This window comes from Bombina bombina, chromosome 3 (assembly GCF_027579735.1).
Source record: "Bombina bombina isolate aBomBom1 chromosome 3, aBomBom1.pri, whole genome shotgun sequence".
In the NCBI taxonomy this organism is placed as follows: Eukaryota; Metazoa; Chordata; class Amphibia; order Anura; family Bombinatoridae; genus Bombina; species Bombina bombina.
Window position 1 is genome coordinate 564,276,138 of NC_069501.1, and position 20,433 is coordinate 564,296,570.

At 37.5% G+C, this 20,433-nt stretch overlaps 1 protein-coding gene across 8 annotated transcripts in view; it reads left to right on the top strand.

Annotated features, from left to right (window-relative positions):
* The first annotated feature begins 6,667 nt into the window (after positions 1-6,667).
* Positions 6,668-20,433, top strand: part of PUM1 (pumilio RNA binding family member 1) — a 604,766-nt gene continuing 591,000 nt past the window's right edge. For 5 of the 8 annotated variants that reach the window (XM_053707106.1, XM_053707109.1, XM_053707110.1 and 2 more), the window contains exon 1: positions 7,000-7,127. The gene's annotated coding sequence lies outside the window, so the exon portion shown is untranslated. Of the gene's footprint in view, positions 6,789-6,998; positions 7,128-20,433 lie in introns of those variants that run through there. The other 3 variants (XM_053707107.1, XM_053707108.1, XM_053707111.1) reach the window with 3 other exon arrangements.

Genomic DNA, 20,433 nt, shown 5'->3' on the forward strand with positions numbered 1-20,433 from the left:
TGGCCCCTCTAGAACAGGGTCATCCTCCTCATCTTGGAGGAGGCGTTGGGGCGCCTGGACGGCCTGCAGCATCCCAGCCCGCTGTGCAATGTTATACAGGACGCTGCAGGCTATAACGATCTTCGCCACCTTACTAGGGCTGTATTGGAGGGCTCCTCCAGACCTGTCCAGGCATCTTAGTCTCATTTTGAGGAGCCCAAACATCCTCTCCACTACAGCCCTAGTCCGCTTGTGCGCCCTATTATAGCGCTCCTGGGCCTCGTCGGTGGGGTTACACAACGGCATAATGAGCCAAGGCCGGCTCATGTAACCAGAATCACCTATAAATGAACATAACAAAATGACAAATATTAATAATTTATTTATAAATTATTATATTAAAATACTTTTCATTTGTGTACACGAAAATCCCCTAAAATAAACATTTTCCTTAAAAAAGAATTATATGTTTAAATTGCATTCTTTATCTGGCCATTTAAGCTAAGACATGCTACATATCTGTTTTGAACTAAAACTAGACATTTGCGGAAAGAGACAATGACATGGTTAAATTGCATTCTCTATCTGGCCATTTAAGCTAAGACATGCTACATATGCGTATTTCGCATAAAGCAGACATTTGCTAAAATAAAAACAAAATGGTTAAATTGCATCCTAGAGCTGCCCATTTAAGCTAAGACATGCTACATATCTGTTTTGAACTAAAACTAGACATTTGTGGAAAGAGACAATGACATGGTTAAATTGCATTCTCTATCTGGCCATTTAAGCTAAAACATGCTACCTATGCATATTTCGCATAAAGCAGACATTTGCTAAAATAAAAACAAAATGGTTAAATTGCATTCTCTATCTGCCATTTAAGCTAAGACATGCTACATATCTATTTGGAGCTAAAACTAGACATTTGCGGAAAGAGACAATGACATGGTTAAATTGCATTCTCTATCTGGCCATTTAAGCTAAGACATGCTACATATGTGTATTTCGCATAAAGCAGACATTTGCTAAAATAAAAACAAAATGGTTAAATTGCATCCTAGAGCTGCCCATTTAAGCTAAGATGTGCTACATATCTGTTTTGAACTAAAACTAGACATTTGCGGAAAGAGACAATGACATGGTTAAATTGCATTCTCTATCTGGTCATTTAAGCTAAGACATGCTACATATCTGTTTTGAACTAAAACTAGACATTTGCGGAAAGAGACAATTAAATGGTTAAATTGCATCCTATAGCTGACTATTTTGCACATTATACAAACAACAGTTTTTTAAGTCTACAGTGGCAATTGTCTAATTAATTAACCATGTTGTGCACAAGTACTCACCAACGAGCCACCCAGGTGGAAACTGTCTTCCCTCAAACTGCCGCCACAGGGACGACTGTCTGAGGATGCGGGCATCATGACAAGCCCTGCCGAAATTCGCACACACGTGCATAATCTGCATACCTGCGTCACAAACAAACTGCATGTTGAGACTATGGAAATGTTTGCGATTTCGGAAAGGGCAAGTCATGTTGTGGAGCACGCAGCACAATGTGGGTGCAATCTATTGCTCCCAAGACATTGGGCATTCGAGCGATAGCAAAGAATTCCCTCTTCAGGCGCCTCCAATCACCATCATTCTGAGGAAATCCTATGTAACGCTTACTGACTCGTACCATGGCGTCCAGAAAGTTGTCAAAAACCACAAAGTACCCTGAGCAAGCCAATGGATGTACCCCTCTCCAGATTGAAAACTCCCGGAGGCCAGGACGTGTATGCAACTTAGCATCTGGGTCATACCAGGGATTGCCATTGCCATACGTCTACATGGCTCCATATGAGGTCTAAGAACATTGTAAAGGCCAATGAGCTGTTCGCGATTGAGCCTATACTTGTCATAAACCTCAAAGTCACTCATGTTGTCCAAGGTGGGCCTCACCCTGTGAACACGAGGACCTTGAACCAAACGAGCCCTTTGTCTCTCTTGGAGCCGCCGAGCCCGTCTGATTCTATTGAACGCTACTTGTGCAGCAGCACCAGCAGCATCTAACTGAGCATCATCATATTTGCCATGCTAAGCAGCACAGAGCCAAACAGCAGAGCAAACACACAAGGAGTAACAAGGTATGCAAAAACACAAAAGCGATTTGATACGTCGATCACAAGGGACGCTTTGGCCATGTTGTTTGGGGGTTTTAAAGTGCAATTAGTCCAATGGTAGTGAGTTCGTAATGATTGCTGATTGTATACACTTGATTGTATGTGAGCGGCGCGAATGCTTTCAAAGTGGGCGGTTTTTTAGGTGTTTGGTGAAATGTTGTTTTACCCTAATGAATCGCAATGTGAAAGTGTAAAATGTAACATATACAGTGCACCTTCGTAATGTTTGTTCATATGCGTAATAAATACTTATTAAGAGGTCGGAGCCAACTAGGAAACAGCACAGTCGCACATTTCAGCTGCTCCGGCTATAACATTTATAAAAAGCAATGTTAAGGACTGTTCCAGTTTAAATATTTGGTCCTCCATCAAGACTGACTAGCACAAGCGACTTGCGTACCTAATCCTAATGAGAGCTTTACTAAATTGACTGAATTTCACAATTCTAGTGCATATATTGCTGACAAGCGGCTCTGGGGTCGGCCATCTTGGGCCCATCACTATAGCACTATCCTCAAGCCCGGCGCCCTCCACTATCTCTAACTATGAAGACAGCGGAGCAAATTATGGAGGATATATACACTTTTGTAGATGGGTGCTGTGGTGTGTTTGAACGCCTAACCATCTTAGCGCCCCAGCGGGTAGATGTCACGTTTGCGGACCATGCTGCTCACACACCCAATTGCATGGCTACTCCCGGAGGGTATGACGCTTTGGGGCCCCGGCGTCCCTCATCTTCTCGATACAAGAGATTGGGAGTGGAGTATGGGCCTGCAGCGGCTCACCTGATCTGGATAAATACCAAGGACAAGATATGCAAGGTTGGACATCTAACACCCTCAGAGGCAATACCTCCAGTTGGCGCGATCACACATACAGCGCTCGGACCAGCTATGCTGCACAGACATGCTGACTTTAATCCACAGGTGATTCCTGCCAAGACGTATGAGAATAGTCGCAGGACCCAAGAGCTGCACAGCGCACATCCCGATACGATAACAATGAATTCACATGTTCTCTTCTATGCCTCAGCGACTACCTTACAAGCTCCACTGCAAACTCATAACATTCTGCGCAATCTCTTTCCTTCTGAGAGGCTGGGATCCTGGTGGCGACCTGGACTATCTAAGTACTGACATCTAACCTACTCCAAGGAAATTATTCTACATTGTTTTAGCAGACCCGCACTTAGCTATGGAATTAAGCCATTGCTATTCTGTCAAAGTGGAAGTGAGCTAAGTTTTACAGGGCACACTGCTGCAGCGTATATGGCTATCTGTTCACACTTTTTATATTAATGCCCATGCAGATTTTCATTTACAGCTCTTCCAGATATCTTTACCAATAAGATCATATTCTCATTTAGGTTGCAGTGCTTTGAGGAGGTATATATAAAATAGGTATTGTCTGGGTTATATACTTGTAGAGCATTACTTATAGCATGTTCATAATATAATTTATAACACATCCATTTACAATACTCCAGAAAGCTTATTACTACTACCTTGTTCTTTGTTTAAAATTGATCTCCACAATGTATTGTTTGTTCACTTGTTTACAGTTTAATATTTTAAATCTAATGTTCCCAATGTATGCAACTGTCTAAGCTTAATATTAGTGTTCTCTGAATTTCTAATGCTCCAGACTAACTGCAGGTTATACATATATTTTGTAATTCTTAGTTTGCTAGAACCATCTGTAAGTGTATCCTGTGAGTATCTAGGATTATTGTTCTCTAGAAAAACCATGTCACATATAGATTTATGCAACTAGCTTTATTCTTTTGTATATTATATTTACTAGAAATCTCTACTAGAGGGTATACCTTTGAATATTTAGTCACTTTTACATTTCAAAAGTTCCCTATGTCTCTATGCGCCCCTGTTGTAGGCTGAGTACAAAAGTTTAGATCTAATTTTTTTGTTCTACTTCTTTGATATGCCTTTGGGCTGCGCTAATAATTTTACCAAATGGAAGTCGGGCTGCCAGCGGCCGAGGCAGCAGGATTTTCTTCCTCATCACCTTAGAATGGTGCCAGCCCTAATCTATACTTAAAAGCTACGAGACAGGTTACTGTCTGCACATAAAATTAGTTTACGTTCAGTACTCTCATTGCAACCATCGATTATTTGGAGGCCAATATACGATACATACCCTATATATTCTGCTTATTATACTCAAACTCCCACCTCCCCCCCTTATTATTATTGTTTTTGTTGTTGTTAATAATAATAATAAACCTCCTAATCTAGGAGGGTTAATTATGCGGTCTGTCTTGCTTATACCGCACCCTAACTACTGCATTATACCTACATATCTCACTATATGATTCAACCCCAGAAAGGACCCCTCCAGTGTTGATATTATTTAACATACTAATTGTTAACCTATTTTAATTTTATAGGTCCACTCAAATTTCCCACTTTCCTCTCCTAGAGTAAGTACAGAAGGTGCCTTCAGTATTAAGTGAGGAAACTCATTTTGTTCAGATTATATAAAAATGAAGAGGTTCCATTCTTCTGCATAGCGTTACCTATGATGTGAAAGTAATCTGTCTTTATGCAAGCAGAAACATTGTACTGTATCATATATGTTTGTTTTATGATATGTTATTCCTCATAAGTTGTATTATTTTCACACAACCTCAATAAAAAAAAAAATACTTATTAAACTTGATCTTATTGTGAAAAGCACACATCCACGCTAACATGAATAAAAGTGCATACTTGTGTATAATGGCATAGAATCTGATCGATCAATGTTGCTGCAATATTGTTTGTAAACGATAAAGTAACAGCTGACATCTCTAATATTGTATATATGATTGGCGAGATGTCAATATTGTGCGCGTCCCTTTAAAATCGCAATAATAATGACGATCTTCCGGCTGACATCTCTAATATTGTATATATAAGTGATTGGCGAGATGTCAATATTGTATGCGTCCCTTTAAAATTGCAATAATAATGATGATCTTCCAAACTGTCGTTTACGTATATGTAGTATTGTAGTAATGAGTGAGAAACTTCTGAAAGGGGCGGTACAGTCCTAAAGCTGTAATGTGTATGGTTGAAGCTTCTAATGACGTCATCATATTAGCAACCTGCCTGTCTAGTTATCAAATCCTCATTCTGTTGTTGTATTTTACTACATTGTTATTGTGTGCTCATGATGCTTTTTCTGTGCGTTAGGTAAATCTGGCTGTCGCGTGCACGAGCACGTCTTCCCCATAGAAGTCAATGGAGGAGAAAAATGTGTGTAGAAATAAAATCCAAGACTTGTTTTGAGCGTAAAGTGAGTGACGTCGTGGTCTTGTGTGAAAAAGTAGCTAAATCGTGTTAAATTCCTATTCAAAATCTTATTTGTGTATGTAATGTGCTGTATATTGTTTGTATATATCGATTAGTGTATGTATGTGATAATATTAGTAGTTAGATGTAGCTATATGAGTGTCTGTTCCCGTCTGTCTATGTAAGTCAATGGAGAATGGATTTCTCTGGCTTTTTTTTTCAAACACCCGATATCTCGTAACTTTGATCCGTTCTATTTTGACATGAAAATATAAAATCTGAAAAATAAATATAGTGTAGTGTTTGTATGTATGAGTGTAAGTGTAGTTTGTGTATCGGCGACACTGATATCAGCAAACACGCCGTAGGTTACTTATGCGTATGCACTACACGTTGGATCGCCGACTGACAGTGCAATAACATGTATTAATATGATGTAGCGAGGGGAGGTTCAGCTCTTTTGCCGCCTAAAGAAAATAACAGAAAGTAATGCTGGGGGCGGAGCAAGGAGCGATAACGCACTGTAAGTATGATATAAATTATTATATAAAAAAATTAAGAGAAATAACACAAAAACATAGCGATTTGTGTTGTACATAATTGAGAATTAGAAATTTATTTGCAAATTGGTCAAAATTTACCATCACTTTAATGGTTTGCAGTCGGTTGTTTAGTGAGGATGCTAAGTACACCTTTCTCAAGTATAAACCTATATATTTAAAAAAAAAAAAAAAAATCAGTGTGCTTTTTTTTTTTATACTCACCAAGATACGTATGCAAATTGCGAATCACAAATTTGAGACCCAAATTTCCAGATATTGTTTTCTCTAAGAACAAAAATTCAGAATTACAATACAAAGGGGGTAATTTATTTTTTAGATTTGTATTACCTGGTACCACAAAATTCCTTCAAGTAAAAAAAAAAGAAAGAAACCCCTCTTTACACACATTTAACATAAACAAATGTATACCCTTCATGTACATAAGCAATTTTGCATATATAAATATACGTTTTTAAAATAAACATTATTATATAATATAGTTCATGTGTGGAGTATTTGTGTATATATATTTATATCCCGAAATTGACATATAAACGTCTATATATCAAAATATATTCATATGTATGTATTCTTGGCCTAGTAGTATAGTCTCCCAGCAGTCCTCAAGATTCCTATGGTAACGAAGCTCTCGGCCCGAGTCCCCCCCCTTCTCCCACGATGCACCGCGGCGGCTTCCAGTCCCCCCAGTGCGCCGCCATGTTGTTGGATTGAGAGGCAGCGGTAGGGAGACAGCTCCGGGCTGAGAGACATTACACCAAATCCGACTCCATCCTCCCGCTCCGCCCGTAAGTATTTACCATTAAACGATATAGGTAAACACACGATTATCTTGACATATCTAAATCGACTCTATTTCGGTGCCTAGGCCGCTGGGAAACGGAGAGAAGGACATTTGAAAGGGGGCCGGTCCCCTCTGCTGGGTCCTCCCACTGCCCATGTTTTGAGGCCTCTATTGTTATTGGAGGTGGAGGGGGTGGTGAAATAATGTGAGTTTTAGCGAATTTAATTTACTCTGTGTTTATTAAATGCCCTGGGCCGCGAATTGGTGGTGTGCTGTTCTGCTTATGTGTTCACAACCACGGAAGATCCAGAAGAAAAGATCTGAAAAGCCACCGGCTCCCTGTGTAAGTTATCTCCTTTGCAGGGCCCGGTAGTAACAATTAGCAGTATATTGTTTGTATATGGTAATATACGTGGTGTATATTGTGTATTGGTGTAATGGTGCAGGGGGTGATAGCCTGTGGAATGTACTGCTCCTTTGTTTATATGGTGGGTGTTTGTAACATTATATGCTCAGGCTTTGCGAAATTGTTGTATGATGCATGATATGGTTATCATGAAATACGCTGTAATTTGTTTTCTTTATTGATTTGTTAGAGCTGAGTATATGCATTCATATTAAAAAAATATATTTGACACATGTCATCCTGGGTTAGGTAGAAAAACGGTATGCATGGTGGATTGATATTTTAGTTGGCATATTATCAGTTTTGTTTGTATACATGAAATCTTCTAACCAAGGATTATTATTTATATAGGGTGTTATGAAATGCTCCATATGCAAGTTTATATTGGGGGACTTTTCCTAGTGGGGTGTTAATATAACACTTGAAAAAATAGTGTTTTACCAGCTGGAAGAGTACTAGGCCACACAATGCTATATTGTGCATAAGTAGGCCTTCTTGTCAGTTGTATCAGTTTCTGTCATAGGTGGTAGTAAAATAATTTTCTAGTGAAGTTTTAAAGATAACCTAGAAACATGACCAATTAAGGCAGAGGTAGTCAATTTTATATTGCAATTTGGGAAGAAGAAAGAAAATTGAGGATGTTGACAACATACCAGACTAATTGTTTATAGATAAATAATCCTAAAAGTTAATAACTAGAAGCAAAATTGTGGGTGCCATGCAGATTCTCATAGAATCAAAATCACAAGTCTACTAACATCACAAGTTTGGCATTCATGGTTAAAGACATGACTGCATAGACAGTGGACGAAGGACTAATCTGACTTTTAAAGCTCTTGAATCCTTTTTGAAGTGAGCAATATGCATATGTACACTTTTTTTCTTTTAAGAATTACAGTAACTATATTCCTGTTACAAACTAACACAGTTGTGCATTTGTGGCAGCATCAATTTTGAAAGTAACACATGGAGAAAAAAAATAAGCTGCTCTTAAAGGGACAGCAAGTAAAAAAAAAAAAGATATTGTATTGTTTTATTACTGCTCTGTTGCTTGCATATAACTGTTTAATCCTAGCAAATTCAGAGCAGCAATGCACTACCGGGAGCTAGCTGAACACATCTGATGAGCCAATAGCAAAAAGCAGGTTTATAGTCACCAATCACCTGCTAGCTCCCAGTAGTGCATTGCTTACATAGATATGCCTCTCAACAGAAGTTACAAAGAGAACAATGTAAAGTTGATACTAGAAGTATATTCAAAAGTCACTTAATGTGCATATCCTTAAAATTTTGTTTTTGGTTTTCATGTCTTTTTTTATTTTTTATTTTCAAGTGGAAAATTTGTCAACTCATTTCTGCTGTGCCTTATAGATGGTAGTGATAGATTTCATTTCCTGTAAAAAAAAAAAATTTTGGGGGGGTTATTCACTCACTAGAAAAAGTTTTAATGTGTATAAGTGTTGTTTTTCAATACTTACTATCAGTGTTGAAGCAGTAAATGCTGTGATTTTTCTGAAAGCAGTTTCACTTTTTCAACACTAGAAGATGTTTATTTGTTCAGGAAGTCTTGCCAAAGTGTTAGTTTAACCTGGAAGTACTATGTAAAGACCACTTTCTGTACACTTAGAGATCCTGGAATGGTCTGAGTTTTCCTTCCTTCATGGCAACTGCTGCTATACTGCCTGTCATATGTAACCCAGTTTTGCTTGTCCACAGTTGCGGCCTACCACATCTTTCCCGTGTTTGTATTGCGAGTCTTAGCATGCTGCATGATTAGAGGAGAGGTGTGGTTAATTGGGGGCCACTGATTAGTGACAATACAGGTGTGTTTAAAGTGTTGTATTGATGCTCGTTGCTACCTCATATCAGATCTTTGCAGTAACGGTATGAGGAAATGTGGTCCTGCACATTTTATCCCCCCCCCCCAAAAAAAAACCACATTACTATCTAATAACTTTGCAAAAATGAATCCACCCTCCAAGGGCATATACCTGGGTGCTTGCTCAATTATAATATAAAAAAGAGCATTGTCTATATATCCTTGAAAACGTCAAATTTGCTTTTACTGATTTTGTGAAAATCCTGTGAGTACTGCAGTTTGTTTTTTGACATAGGGGTCTAGTTATCAAAGGCTTCGCAAGCCTTTCGACCCACTACGGCTGCAGGTTCTCACAAGAGAACCTGCGCGCCGTATTTAAAAGCAGCGGTCATCAGACCGCAGCTTCCCTAATCTTTCGCCACCTCTAAAGTGGTGAAATTCAATCTCCGCGGTCTAGTCCGACCGGGGAGATTGACAGCTCCTGCCCACGCATGATTGGCTTTGCGCGGAATCGCGCGCGGGCGCAAAATAGCGCTTGTGTGCAATGCTGAATTCCGCCAGAGTAATTTAGCCCGCCAGAGGCGAGCTGAGGCTCACAGGGGCGCGTATGTGCGCCCCTGTCTGCCTCATCTTGATAAATCGACCCATAGTCTTCTAGCTTCACAATGTAGCATTGTTAAAGGGGCAGTCTACTTGAAACTTGTTATTCTTTTAAAAGATTGATAATTGCTTAAGTACCCATTCCCCAGTTTTGCATAATGAACACTGTTATGTTAAAGTGACAGTCAACACTAAAATTGTTATTGTTTAAAAACATAGATAACGCCCTTACTACCCATTCCCCAGCTTTGCACAATCAACATTGTTATATTAATATACTTTATAACATTTAAACCTCTAAATTTCTGCCTGTTTCTAAGCCACTACAGACAGCAACTTAACACATGCTTTTTTTATTTGCTTTTCACATCAGGAGACTACTAGTTCATGTGGGCCATATAGGTAACTTTGTGCTCACGCCCCTTGAGTTGAGTTTTTTTTTAAGAGTCAGTACAACACAGCACTAATTGGCTAAAATGCAAGTCAATAAATAAGTCATGTGATTAGGGGGCTGTCAGAAGATGCTTAGATACAAGGTAATCACAGAGGTAAAAAGTAAATTAATATAACTGTTGGTCATGCAAAACTAGGGAATGGGTAATAAAGGGATTATCTATCTTTTAAAACAATACACATTCTGGTGTAGACTGTCCCTTTAATATTCTTTTTACCTTTGTGATTAATTTGTATCTAAGCATCTACAGTGACTTTTACAAGCTTGCATTATAGCCAGTTAGTGCTGTCTCATGCATAACTCCACAGAACACAATGTTCTCTATGAGGCAAACATGAGCTAGCACTGTCTGGCTGTGAAAAGCTAATAAATTGCACTGAGATAAGAGGCTTAGAAACAGGCAGACAATGTTGGTTGTGCAAAGCTGGAGAATGGGTAGTAAAGATGTTATCTATCTTTTTAAACAATAACATTTTAAGTAGACTGTCCCTTTTAAGATGTATCACTAATTATAAAAGCTCAATATAGTGAAAAAACTGTACTTGTAGTGCTATGTCTTTAAGTTCTGCCAAGGGATAAAACACAAAGTTAAAGTGCCACTTATGAACCGCAAGGAACTGCTGGCCCCAAGCAGACACTTTCACTGAGCCAATCGGCAGTGCTAGATGCACAGCTGGGTCCATGTGCACTGGAAGTACAAGTTCATTATTTCAGCTGCCATCCTAGAAGTTCCAACAAATTCCTCTAGGAAGTGAACCTGCTGTATATCCTCTTCCAGCCTCATATTGTGTACTTTCTGATGTTTCCCTTGTTGAAATACTGCCATTTTTTCCCTGTATGCCCTCCTGGAAATGCCACTTTTTCTGTTTACTTTCTTGCTCGTATGGATGAAACATTGTTTTTCCATCATACTCCTTAATTTGATTTTTCTTGTCTTGGTCTCCTAGCCTTTCCCTTCATTCAATTCCTACCAACAATGTTGGATCTTTCCCTTATTTCTCCCTAACTGGGTTTTTTGCCTCATTCCTTCTTTTTTTCCCCCAGTCTATCAGCCTGGGTTTACAGACACTTTTTGCCTTTGTAGAACAGATTTGCTGTATATACAGTTGAAATTAAAATGACACTGACAAGCATTTTGCTCAGTCACAAAACAAGCTATATAGGGTCGACATTATAAGCCATAGTGCAGGCTACATGTAAAATTGTAGGATAGCATTATTGGATTCTTCTCAAGCTGCCTTTTGTATTTTTATTCATCATTGAAAATCCAGACATAGTTGCTAATGCGTAGCAACTTGAAGTGATTCTTACTTTGTGAAATATATTTCATATCCTGTCACACAGCTGGCCTAAAGGGGGGACTTGTTACCCTGTTCTAGCCCAGTCAGTATAACCATTGCAAGTAAAGAACATGATTGAAATGGAATACAGTATGTAGTTTTTTTGTTTGCCCCCACCCCCGCTGCTTAGTTATTGCATTGTTGCCAAAATTAATATTGCTTGTGTTTGTTAGAAAACATCTTGATAGTAAGTAGTATGGTGATGTGGAAATTTGAAGAAACTTGTACCACTTCTAATGTATAGGCAGGAAAGGTATAGTGAAATAGATGGTGTTACAATGTATAGTAATGTAGTATCTACACTCACTATTTGTATGGTAATGGGAACTTCCTATGCTGCATACACACATCTGTCCTAAACCTTTATTAGACTTGTGTGCACAGCTGAGAACTCTGAGGGTACCTACAGTGTTTTTTTTTTTTTTTTGGCTGTAGTACATGAGGTGCTGATTTTAAGCCAGTTAAATTGTTTGGTGGTGTAAGATTAACATTTTTAAATTGAAAGGTAATATAAAATGTAGTTTAATCAATAAAATATGCATAACTCATTTCAACATTTAGAAATGTTAATATTGGCACCTATAGTCTGTGTATGATATCATCCGTGAGCATCAACTGCAGCTACAGGAACAGTAAAGGCTGTGACACACAGAGTGTTGCAGCATTTAAACAGCCTTCCTTGATGCAAAACTTTATTATTATACTTTATTTGGGTGCAATTGATATAAGTAAAATGATGATACAATACTTGTAAGAGACAAGACAAAATTTGACAAATACAGGAGGAATTGAGGGTCTTATTCCTGTGGGAACTTACACTCTAGAAGGCTGCAAGGGTAAGAATAAGGTTAACCCCTTAACGGCCGAGGACGTGCCAGGTACAACCTCCAAAAAAACTACCCTTAACGACCAAGGACATGCCTGGAACGTCCTCTGGGGTTTGAAGCGCTGGAAGCGATCGTGATCACTTCCAGCCGCTTCCTGTGTATTATAGTGATGCCTCGATATTGAGGCATCACTGCAATACCCTTTTTAAACCACGGATGCGGAGAGGGCCACTCTGTGGTCCTCTCTGCATTGGCCATTGATAGTGCCTATCGTTGGTGGGTGGGAGCAGCAGCAGGGAGGCGGGTGGGCGGCCCATCAATGGGTGGATCCGGTTCCTGTGCACACCAATGTGTGCATGTTCACTGGCGAATGCGGCTGGGTGGGCGTGGGGGGCATGCGCGTGCCACATTTACAAAGCATTAGTAATCAAAGTAATATGAAGGAGGGGGGATAATAAATATTGGCCAAGGGAACTGGGGGGGGGGGGGTTGGTAGGTAGGGTATTGAGGGGGAGCAGCTACACTAGAAAAATTTTTATTTTTGGGGGGCAAATACTGGATACTGGCAGACAGTTGCCAGTACCCAAGATGACGGCAAGTAGGTAGAGGGGGGAGGGTTAGAAAGCTGTATGGGGGGGTCAGGGAGGTTGGGGGCTAAGGGGGATCCAACACTGCAGAATCAATATAAAAATAAAAAATAATAATAAAAAAATGCTTTTTATTTTAGTACTGGCAGACTTTCTGGTACGATAAAATGGTAATAAGGGAGGCGCTCAAAGCCAAAGGTATCAACACTAAAACAAATTTAATAAAAACATATAAATGAACACTAAATTTGTTTTAGTGTTGATACCTTTGGCTTTGAGCGCCTCCCTTATTACCATTTTATCTTTTCACTTTATTTTAGACAATTGCAGGGATTTTTGTCTTTTAAGGGGGTGTATGGTTATCAGTTTGGCCCAGCGCACCTATCTACCTTTCTTTGCTTTTAGACTTTCTGGTACTTAAGATGGCGGGGACAATTGTGGAGTTGCTGAGAGAAGAGAGCTGTTTGGGAGGGATCAGGGGGTGGGATATGTCAGATGGGAGGTTGACACTAAAGCTAAAATTAACCCTACAAGCTACCTAATTAACCCCTTCACTGCTGGGCATAATACAAGTGTGGTGCGCAGCAGCATTTAGTGGCTTTCTAATTACCAAAAAGCAACTCCAAAGCCATATATGTCTATTTCTGAACAAAGGGGATCCCAGAGAAGTATTTACAACCATTTGTGTCATTATTGTACTAACTGTTTGTAAATAATTTCAGTGAGAAACCTAAAATTGTGAAAAAGTTAGCGTTTTTTTTTTTTTTCTCTAAATTTGATCACATTTGGCGGTGAAATGGTGGCATGAAATATACCAAAATGGGCCTAGATCAATACTTTGGTTAGTCTACTAAAAAAAATATATACATGTCAAGGGATATTCATGGATTCCTGACAGATATCAGTGTTACAATGTAATTATTGCTAATTTTGAAAAAAAGTGGTTTGGAAATAGCAAAGTGCTACTTGTATTTATTGCCTTATAACTTACAAAAAAAGCAAAGAAGATGTAAACATTGGGTATTTCTAAACTCAGGACGACAAAATTTAGAAACTATTTAGCATGGTTGTTTTTTGGTGGTTGTAGATGTGTAACAGATTTTGGGGGTCAAAGTTAGAAAAAGTGTGTGTGTGTGTGTTTTTTTTTTTTTTTTCCTCTCTATTTTTTCATGATGTTATAATTTTTTTTTATAGTAAGTTATGATATGATGAAAATAATGGTATCTTTAGAAAGTCCATTTAATAGCGAGAATAACGGTATATAATATGTGTGGGTACAGTAAATGAGTAAGAGGAAAATTACAGCTAAACACAAACACCGCAGATATGTAAAAACAGGCCTGGTGCCAAACGGTCAGAAAATTGATAAGTGCTCTAGTCACTAAGGGGTTAAAGGGACATAAAACCCAATTTTTTTTTCTTTCATGATTCAGATAGAACGTACCATTTTTTTAAATGGCTTTCCAATTTACTTCTGTTATCACATTTTCCTTTTCTTGTTATCCTTTGTTGAAAAGCAGTAAAGTAAGCTTATGAGTGTGCACGTGTCTGCAGCTCTATATGGCAGCAGTTTTGCAACAATGTTATACATTAATGGGAGCACTAGATGGCAGCACTATTTCCTGTCATGTATTGCTTCAGGCATATGCATGCTACCTACCTAGGTATCCCTTCAACAAATAATAACATGAGAACAAACCAAATTTGATAATAGAACTAAATTGGAAACTTTAAAAAAAATTGTATTCTTTATCTGAATAATGAAAGAAAATGTTTGGGTTTAATGAATGTCCCTTAGAAGGGACACTCAAGTCAAAATTAAAGGTTAAGTCAACACCAGAATTGTTTTAAAAGATAGATAATCCCTTTATTACCCATTCCCCAGTTTTGCACAACCACTACGGTTATATTAACCCTTTAAGGACACAGCTTTCAGTTTGCTTTTGTGACGTAAAAATTCCATCAAATGTCCTTAAGAGGTTAATACACTTTTTAGCTCTGTGATTACCTTGTACCTAAGCATCTTCTGACAGCCCCCTGATCACATGACATTTTATTTATTATCTATTGACTTTCATTTTAGCCAATTAGTGCAGTGTTTGTCACAATTCACGGGCGTGCTCACGATGTTATCTATGTGGTTTACCTGAACTAGCTCTCCCCTGTTGTGAAAAGCAAATACAAAAGCATGTGATTAGAGGCGGCCTTCAATGGCTTTGAAATTATCATATGAGCCTTCCTAGGTTTAGCTTTCAACTAAGAATACCAAGTGAACAAGCAAAATTGGTGATAAAAGTAAATTGGAAAGTTGTTTAAAATTACATGCCCTATTTGAAACATGAAAGTTTTTTTGGACTTGACTGTCCCTTTAAACTTTCATTACTCAGAGCTCACAATTTTAAATAACTTTCCAATTCACTTCTATTATCTAAATGTGCACAATCTTTTTATATGCACACTTTCTGAGGTTCCAGCTCCTACTGAGCGTGTGCAAGATTCACAGAATATACACATATGCAGTTAGATGGAAAATACTAACTTTTTAACATTTGTCAGAAAGAAATCTACTACTTTATTTGAATTTCAAACTGTTTTTGCATTGTCTTTTTATTATGTATTTACGAATTATGCTATTCTACTGTGTTTAGTGTTCTTTTTATTAAAGGGTTAGATGAGGGCAATTATTAGGTAAGTGGAATCAAATGATTTCCTGCCAACCTGTGTAAACACGAGTGGTCAATGATTACTTGTGTGTGTTGGAAGCACACATCTTCAAAAGTGAAGAACAATGTAAAAAAAAATAACCCAATGTGCCCACTCCACTGTTGGCTACACACATATAAAACATACTCCCAATTATTCATTTTACCTACTAGAGTTTATTAAATTGTTTACAATTAGCTCCTTCACTTTGATTTTCTCATTTTGAAAGCTTGATTTTACCGATTTTGTATCACAACCCATACTGAACATTAATGAACTTAAAGTGATGGTAAACTTTACATGTTTTAAATTCAGGTCCGGAATCTTAGTAATGTTTTAGATGTACTTCTAATAAAGATCTGTTGTAACTTAATCACCAAGGCAGAACATGCTGTGATCTGAGATGTCATCCGCAGAAAATGCAGAATGTCTGCAGAAAGAATGGGACACATGCAAGAACTGTTAGCACTTTCACTTTGCAGCACAGATCCACATTAGACTGTTCTCTTCAAACAGAGCTTTGATCTGGCTGTGCTGTGTAAGCTTTCCTTAACACAGTGCATCCAGAGCTGTGTCTCAGGGATTTTTTTCAACCCCGCCCTTTAGCCTTTTCCCTGTCTTCAAAGCTATGACTTCTGAATATAAGATGTTCTTGAGAGCATTGCTACATTTCTACCTTGTAAAAGAAAGGGAAACAAATTTATTTTTGACATTCGAAATACTTAACATTTTTTTTTGTCTGCAGCTAATTTGCAATCCAATTTTCAAATACTGCACTTTATTATAAAACTTTTAAAACGGCTTTAATCTCCAGTTAATTAACACATTGCAATTGAGCTGATGCTTTAGTGTAACTATATTAAAATTTAACTTTATTTCAAAATGACCTGCAGAAAAATTTTCTCCAAAAAGATCTCATCGCAGAAAGTGAAGAAAAGTTTTCGCTCCTACTGCCTACTTCAAAACTTTATTTTTTGTAAGCAAACTGTTGGAACTTGTTCTACATTCGGCACTCTAGTTACAAAAAATGTGCCGTATGGCTAGTGCACCGATTGGAGAGCAATTCAAACCGGTAGCTCACAAAAAAGTGAGTTTTAAAGTGGGCAACCAGAGCACGGGGCATGGCACTGCTAGATTAAAAATTAGGTTACAGCATATCTTTACTAAAAGTTATCTAAAATATCACTTAGATTCCAGACCTGATTTTAAAACATGTAAAAATTACCTTCACTGTATGTTGTGGTCTAGAAAACAAAACATGTAAACAAGATGTTTTAGTTAAAATAATGCTCCCAGTGGGAGGCTATGACAGAAACGTTCTGAAATGTTTATTTTCCATTGTTCTCTCTAAGTATTGGTCTTTGAGTAAACAGTAATAAAGAAGATAAGGAGGACTTTGTGAAAATAATTAGACAGATAACATAATGAGGTGTTCTCTCCCAACAATATCAGCCCACTGTTTTGGGTTGTGGTTTGTTAGCAGAAACCATCTCCAATAGATTTTAACCCCTTAGTGACCAGACCACTTTTTTAAAGGGACACTGAAACCAAATTTTTTCTTTCGTAATTCAGATAGAGCATAACATTTTAAGCAACTTTCTAATTTACTCCTATTATCAAATTTTCTTTATTCTCTTGGTATCTATATTTGAAATGCAAGACTGTAAGTTTAGATGCCGGCCCATTTTTGGTGAACAACCTGGGTTGTTCTTGGTGATTGGTGGATAAATTCATCCACCAATAAAAAAGTGCTGTGCAGAGATCTGAACTAATAAAAAAGCTTAGATGCCTTCTTTTTCAAATAAAGATAGCAAGAGAACGAAGAAAAATTGATAATAAGAGTAACTTAGAAATTTGCTTAAAATTGCATGCTCTATCTAAATCATGAAAGAAAAAAATTGTGTCCAGTGTCCCTTTAAGGACCAGGGCTGTTTTTACATTTCTGCAGTGTTTGTGTTTAGCTATAATTTTCCTCTTACTCATTTACTGTACCCACACATATATTATATACTGTTTTTCTCGCCATTAAATGGCCTTTCTAAAGATACCATTATTTTCAATATATCTTATAATTTACTATAAATAAATTATAAAATATGATGACAAAATTGAAAAAAACACACTTTTTCTAACTTTGACCCCCAAAATCTGTTACACATCTACAACCACCAAAAAACACTGATGCTAAATAGTTTCTAAATTTTGTCCTGAGTTAAGAAATACCTAATGTTTACATGTTCTTTGCAAGTTATAGGTCAATAAGTGCAAGTAGCACTTCATTTCCAAACCATTTTTTTTTTTAAATTAGTGATATTTACATTGTAACACTGATATCTGTCAGGAATCCATGAATATCCCTTGACATGGATATATATATATATATATATATATATATACACAGTATATATTTTTTTTAGTAGACAACCCAAAGTATTGATCTAGGCCCATTTTGGTATATTTCATGCCACCATTTCACTATCAAATGTGATAAAAAATAAATCATTAAAGGGACAGTCGACACAAGAATTTGTGTTGTTTAAAAAGAAAGATAATACCTTTATTACTCATTCTCCGGTTTTGCATAACCAACACTGTTATGGGAATACATTTTTACCTCTGTGATTACCTTGTATCTATGCCTCTGCAAATTTCCCCCTTATTTCAGTTCTTTTGACAGACTTGCATTTTAGTCAATCAGTGCTCACTCCAGGTTACCTTCACGTGCATGAGATCAATGTTTTCTATATGATACAAATGAACTAATGCCTTCTAGTGGTCAAAATGCAATCAGATTAGAGGCAGTCTTCAATGTCTAAGAAATTAGCATATGAACCTCCAAGGTTTAGCTTTCAGCTAAGAATACCAAGAGAACAATGCAACATTGGTGATAAAAGTAAATTGGAAAGTTGTTTAAAATTACATTCCCTATTTAAATCATTAAAGTTTTTTTTTTTTTTTTTGGGCTTGACTGTCCCTCTAACTTTTTCACTAACTTTGTTTCTCACTGAAATTATTTACTAAGAGCTTGTGCTATTATGGCAAACATGGTTGTGCTTCTCTGGGATCCCCTTTGTTCAGAAATAGCAGACATTTATGGCTTTGGCATTACTTTTTGGTAATTAGAAGGCCACTAAATGTAGCTGCGCACCACACTTGTATTATGCCCAGCAGTGAAGGGGTTAATTAGAGAGCTTGTAGGGTTCATTTTAACTGTAGTAGTGTAGTGTAGTAGACTACCCAAAGTATTGATCTTGGCCCATTTTGGTATATTTCATGCCACCATATTGCCGCCAAATGCGATCAAATAAAAAATAATCGTTCACTTTTTCCACAAACTTTAGGTTTCTCACTGAAATTGTGTACAAACAGCTTGTGCAATTATGGCACAAATGGTTGTAAATGCTTCTCTGGGATCCCCTTTGTTCAGAAATAGCAGACATATATGGCTTTGGCATTGATTTTTGGTAATTAGGCCGCTAACTGCTGCTGCGCACCACACTTGTTTTATGCCCAGCAGTGAAGGGGTTAATTAGGTAGCTTGTAGGGTTAATTTTAGCTTTAGTGCAGAGATTGGTCTCCCACCTGACACATCCATCCCCCTGATCTAGGGATATATATATATATATATATATATATATATATATATATATATATATATATATATATATATATATATATATATATATATATATATATATATATATATATAAATAAATACACCCACCAACGATCGACACCACCGCTGTCCGATGATGAAAGGTGACCCTCTCTGCATCGGTAACTTTGCAAATCTATTTCTGCAGTGCTCCACTCATGGGGCATGCAGAAATAGTGCTATCTCGCTATTTTTAGCAAGTTCGCGGCAGAGATGCCCAGGACTGCAGCGACGTACAGGGTACGGCGCTGGTTGTTAAGAGGTTAAACTCTGCAGCTGGTATAACATGTAATTGGAAACCAATTTTACAGTACACTTTCCCTTTAAGAACGCTCTCGCTTAGCCATAATTTAGAAGACAAACTTAAAGGGATAGGTCAAAATTGAGATGTGCAATAACAAATTTAAATAGCTTTTTGCAATATACTTCCATTAGCAAAAATGCTTCTAGTAAGTTACTGTTTACCCCAGTGGCATAGTGCATATGCTGTGATGAGGGCCTGTGCACCAATATTCAAGCTCAGGGAGCAGGTGGTGGTGTGTATTGTGCCTGCGAAGACTTAAAGGGACACTAAACACAATTTTTTTTTTCTTTAATGATTCAGATAGAGCATGCAATTTTTAAGCAACTTTCTAATTTACTCCTATTAATAATTTTATCTTATCTTTAGTTAAAAAGCAGGAATGTGATGCATAGGAGCTGGCCCATTTTTGGTTGAGAACCTGGCTTATGCTTGCTTATTGGTGGGTAAATGTCAGCCTACATTAAACAAGTGCTATCCATGGTGCTGAACCTAAAATGGGCTGGCTGCTAAGATTTACATTCATGATTTTCAAATAAAGATAGCAAGAGAACGAAGAAAAATTGATAATAGGAGTAAATTAGAAAGTTGCTTAAAATTGCATGCTCTATCTGAATCATTAAAGGAAAAATTTGAGTTAATTGTCCCTTTAATTTGTGTCATATTGCTGGCTCAGACGCAAAGAGAATTCTCTAATTCTCCTATAGGGTTCTCCTCCGCTTGCCTTTCAGAGAAGCGCATCTGTGCACTCCAAAATTTATCCAAAAAACTTAGTTTTTTTGCTTTTCTCCATGGGCGAGCTGAGGAGATGTTAAAGATACATTTCTCTAGTTTGATTCTATCTGCACCTTATTTATCAATAAAAATAAGCACCTATTCTTCATGTAAGTGGTATATGAACCAATAACAATATTTATACAGCCCCACTAGTGGCTTTAATGCCCCTCTTCTTTTTAT